Source organism: Poecilia reticulata, linkage group LG16 (assembly GCF_000633615.1).
Source record: "Poecilia reticulata strain Guanapo linkage group LG16, Guppy_female_1.0+MT, whole genome shotgun sequence".
In the NCBI taxonomy this organism is placed as follows: domain Eukaryota; kingdom Metazoa; phylum Chordata; class Actinopteri; order Cyprinodontiformes; family Poeciliidae; genus Poecilia; species Poecilia reticulata.
The window spans coordinates 29,579,239-29,584,641 of NC_024346.1; the positions used below are offsets into that span (position 1 = coordinate 29,579,239).

The 5,403-nt window shown below is 43.0% G+C and overlaps 1 long non-coding RNA gene across 1 annotated transcript in view; it reads left to right on the forward strand.

Annotated features, from left to right (window-relative positions):
- The window catches only part of LOC103478805 (uncharacterized), an 11,949-nt gene extending 6,756 nt beyond the window's left edge, over window positions 1-5,193 (forward strand). The window contains exon 3 of the long non-coding RNA XR_535863.2: window positions 4,142-5,193. This is a non-coding gene — a long non-coding RNA (uncharacterized LOC103478805). The remainder of the gene's footprint in view (window positions 1-4,141) is intronic.
- Window positions 5,194-5,403: the final 210 nt, after the last annotated feature.

Consider the following 5,403-nt stretch of genomic DNA (forward strand, 5'->3'; position numbering starts at 1 on the left):
GCAAAGGCAAAACCACTGTTTAAGCTCACAGCTGGACTGGATGCTCAAAACAAGCACAAAAAGGGTAGCAAACCTGTCAAAAAGAGAGGTCATGTGAAGCTGATACCTGCTGATTGGACAGATGCATGCCAGACTGCTTTTGAGAAACTGAAACACGACCTCATGACAAGTGTTACTCTAGCCCAGGGGTGTCAAACTCCAGTCATCGAGGGCCGGTGTCCTGCAACTTTTAGAAGTGCCTCTGCTGCACCACACCTGAATAGAATAATTAAGTAATTAGCAAGGCTCTGGAGAACTGAGGAGGTAATTAAGCCATTTGATTCAGGTGTTTTGTACCTGTGGCACATCTAAAAACTGCAGGACAGCGGCCCTTCAGGACTGGAGTTTGACACCCCTGCTCTAGCCCATCCAGATTTCAAAGCCCCACTCATTCTAGCTGTCGACACATCCTTTGATGGGATTGGAGCAGTCCTGTCACAACTGCTGTCTGGTGGAACAGTGGCTAGGCCAGTTGCCTTTGCAAGTAGAACCCTTTCACGCTCCCAGCTAAACTACCCTGCTCACCGGCTAGAATTTCTTGCATTAAAATGGGCAGTATGTAATAAATTCAGCCATTGGTTGAAGGGCAGACGCTTCACCATATGGACTGATAATAATCCATTGACATATATCCTGACTAAGCCCAGACTTGATGCATGTGAACAGCGGTGGGTGGCAAAGCTTGCTGCAWRCGACTTTGACCTGAAATACATCCCTGGCTCAAAKAACATTGTTGCAGAYGCCTTKAGTCGTGAGCCATTTGTCCAGTCATGTGTGGGTCATCGCCTYGTAAATGAGCCATATACCTTGTTGTTGGATCAGGTCAACAGTGTGAATGACAGACTYRTGCAGGATGTCTTCAGAGTGTCCAACAACTGTCAAGCTATTGTAGAYRATGGTGGTGAGATACCAAATGAGCCAGTTCAWGACACAGTTCCACCAAACACAAAAGGCTCAGTCTCAGCAGAGGAAGTTGCTGCCATCCTCAATGTTCAGTCCAGTGGAGGTGTGAGCCATATGATGGGAACTGGTGTTGACCCCAATTTTCTGCTGGATGAAAACCAATCATCTGCATTTCCACAGAGTCAGCTTGTCAATTGGCAGGAGGCTGACAACACAATCAGCAGAGCCATGTACGAAGGGTAGCAAACTTCGTACATTTGGGCTAACGTTTGGGCACGTTAGCCCAAACATGAAAGGGCTAATGAATCACAGAGCGTGATTAAGTTGTTGAAACACTGCACCAGACTCACCATACAGAATTGCATGCTGTACAAGGCAAGGAAAGATCCTAACATGAACAAGAAAATCCTCCAGTTCATAGTACCTGACTCAATGAAACAGAAAGTTCTTCATGGTCTCCATGACACAGCAGGTCACCAAGGCCAGCCTTGTCTCTGGTGAGGCAAAGGTTTTTCTGGAGTGGCATGAGCCATTATGTCATGAACTATGTTCGGTCCTGTCAGCGCTGCATTGTAGGGAAGACACCTGAACCACACAGTCGTGCACCACTCCAAAACATAGTCACTACAGAGCCTATGGAATTAGTCTGCATAGACTTTTGGACTGCTGAGCAAGGGAACAAGTCTGTAGATGTTCTAGTTGTTACTGATCATTTCTCCAAGATGGCACAYGCCTTYCCCTGCAAGAATCAGACTGCCAAGGAAGTTGCTYGTCRTCTYTGGAAMAACTTCTTYCTCATTTATGGGTTTYCTCGCCRTATACATTCTGACCAAGGGSCCAACTTTGAGAGCAAGCTAATCAAAGAGCTTCTAGAGATGGCCGGAATAGAGAAATCCCATACAACCCCTTATCACCCCATGGGGAATGGTGTCGCAGAGAGATTCAACAGGACTCTGGGAGACATGATCAGATCCCTTCCCCCGCAGCCAAAAACAAAGTGGCCACAAATGCTACAGCTACTAACCTTCTGCTATAACTGCACAGAGCATGAGACAACAGGGTTAGCACCATTCTACCTGGTGTTTGGAAGGATCCCTCATCTACCTGTTGATGTGATGTTTCAACATGCCCTCACCAATAATACTGTTGTCAGCTATTCAGACTTTGTCTCTGACCTAAAGAAAAATCTACATGAGGCTGCTCAGATTGTGCAGAAAAACATCCTCAAAGAACACTCGCCATGCCAAGCCATACAACCGCAAGATCAAGGGATCACCTCTTGTCATTGGAGACAGAGTACTGATCGCCAACAGAGGAGTACAGGGGAAACGCAAGGTTGCAGACAAGTGGGAATCTACCCCTTATGAGGTCATATCAGTCAAGCCTGATATCAATGTCTACAGAGTTAAGGATGTCCTAACGGTCAGAGAGAGAGTTGTCCACAGAAACCTGCTACTCTCTGTTAGCTTCTTGCCCTGTGAGAGTGCTGAGGACCATGAATCTGACCATGAATCTGACAGTGCTGCTGCTACGCATGGAAGTGGTCTATGTCCAGATGTACCTGATGTGATGGAGGAAAGTGATGTCCGCACGGTCAACTGGCTGATGCAGTCCNGTGCTGCTGCTACGCATGGAAGTGGTCTATGTCCAGATGTACCTGATGTGATGGAGGAAAGTGATGTCCGCACGGTCAACTGGCTGATGCAGTCCAGCGATGATGGAACCCATTCAGATGATGACTCATTTGACCAGAGATCCTGTGCCGCCCAATCTCTCACAGTCGTCACATCCAGCCCAGCCAATCACCCGATTCCCATCCACAATATCGGCCACTCAACAGATGATGTAGAAGATTCAAAACATTGTCCAGACATTCTATCCCCAGACATGGTCACGGCCAACTCTGTCCATCCAGATGTGCCCTGTCCTGACGAAATCCTCACGGACTCCCCCCTCCCAGTTGACAGTCCTCGAGATGTTGACACCCCAGTGATAGCTACTGTAGATGGTGACTGTTCAGACACTGCCATTCCAGACTTACCTCAGATTGTTTCCTCACAACTTGACCGCGGTATTCTTAGGGACCGTAGTTCCATTAGGCCCCCCAGACGTCTTATTTGTGAGATGAATAACCAAACAGTAGATGATACTGCTTTATCTGCTGTGTCCGTTAATTCCCTGATTCAGTTTTTTCAATTGCACTTTCAGTTAAGTAGCAGAGTTAGAACAGTGTTAACCATAGAAGTGCTTGAGTAGTACTTTTAGAACAACAGGAACAGTGTTTACATTTCCGAGGTGTAATGGGCACCTTTGATTCTGTTTTTAGTTAGGAGTTTGATCGCCTCCTTTCTTTACATACTTCCTTTTGGGAGAGTGTTTGCACTGATGAGTATACCCAGTTTTGTTCCTAGTGTTACTTTTTTTTTTGCTTTCTCCTTAGTACACCCAATTTATTTTTCTTTTTTCTTTATTTTGGTCTGAGTCATTACTTTTGACATTTAGCAGAATTTCAGGGAGGTGTATGTAACGGGTATTAGATATACAGATGAAATTCCTGCTAAAATATGTTTCACAATTATCCTGTAATTGGTGGTTTTTGGCGCTCCCTACTGGTTACCTATAAATTGGATGAGAAACCAAAAATTCCACACTGTTGGTTCAGCGCTCTGTTGTGGTAAGTCAACAAATCCGGTTCTCTTCTAAATGGTGTTGGAGGTTTGTTCAGGAGGGTGATTGGATTCTTTGTTACATTGCACAGAGCCATAGGTTGACCGGTAGAGAGGCTCACTGCACCATATGTGTTTTATCAACCACTGATTACAGGTAATTATGTTATTTTAAATGTCAGTAATTTATTTTGTCAGATATGTGTATCAGTTTGTCAGTTAGTTTGTTATATTTATCAGTTTGTCAGTTGTGTTTGCCATTCTGTTTGTTTGTTGGTTTCTATGGCAACATGACATGTCTCTTTTCCACTAATCCCCTGAGAGCTTTTAATGACTGCTGTTGTATTTATTATTTATATTCTTTTATTTGTATTCTAAAACTATACAATCAAATGGCCTAGAAAATATAATGTCGGAATTCACTATAATTGTTTGTGAATTACACTGTTGGTTCAGCGCTGTGTTGTGAGCCATACGTTGACCGGTAGAGAGGCTCACTGGACCATATGTGTTTTATCAACCACTGATTGCAGATTGCAATAAATCACCTAAAAACCAACCAACYGGCCTCCGAGTGTGCATAATAGGACGGACAGGTAAAGACAGAGCTGTCACACTTCCTCCTCCAAACATCAGACATGCTGCAGTCACAGCGCAGTAGAAGATCCATCTGACATATGGAGTTTCCATTGCTGCTCGGCGCGCAGAGATGTCAAAACTCCCAAACTAAAGAGTGAGGATGCGTCGAGTTTCTTCACTGGCATTGAGACGAACCGTCCTATTGGTCAGGAACCCCTGTGTAGCCAGAACTTCCCCGCCACTCAGAATTAGCGGTCAAACACTCTCTGCAGCTTGCAGTGACTGAGATGTGTCCAGCTAGGTCTTTCAGCAATCTTTACAGCTGTTGGTGTTGTCTTCAGCACCTGGAACGGTCCTTCCCACCGTAGACTCGCCCAGTTCTTTCGTTTGATGACTTTAATGTAGACCCAGTCACCTGGCTCGATGGGAGCGGCCTCCTGGAAGGAAGAGAATCAGAAGGCAGTAAATTTGCACTGGACACTTCCTTCAGTTTAAGAGTTCTGATCATATAATCTGCTAATGTTTGTTATTCATCTGCTTTCTGTAAGTCTGGAGCAAACAGAGTCTATCTATAAGCTCTCCCATGAATTATTTCAAAAGCAGGCTTTGCTGGAACTATTTCAACCCATTTAGAAAAAGCATCAATTATCATCTAACCGTATTTGTTAATTCAAAAGTTCATAACAAAAAAAACTTTTATGTAAGAATTTTAGTGGTTCTATTACCTCACCATTTTCCCTTTTCCCCCCTTTTTTACACATGGTTTCTATTGTAAAAAGGGGGCCCATGTGTTACAATCACTTGAGCTTGAAATAAAGTCTTTGGGAGGATTAATAGTTAATTCAGGTGAACTCACAGGTTTATTGCTTTTAGAAGATCCTTTAGCAAACAAGTCTTTTAATTACAGGTTTACCTTTCATTTATTTATTTTTTTGTTAAATTCAGCAGCTTCAACATTTCTATGTTATTTCTCTAAAATAAAAATGACCATCTTTAATTTAAACCAAATCTCAAATCCTCTAATTCAAGATTTTTTTATTGAATCTATTGACTATCAATCAATGAATTTATTGACTATCAATCAGTTAACAACGTAAGTTTTTTTATATTTTATATTAAATGGTCAATAATTTCATCCATTACTCAATTTTGTAGTAAAATTTCTCTCATAATAATTTTCATTCATCCCAATATAAAATACACAAACACAATCTCA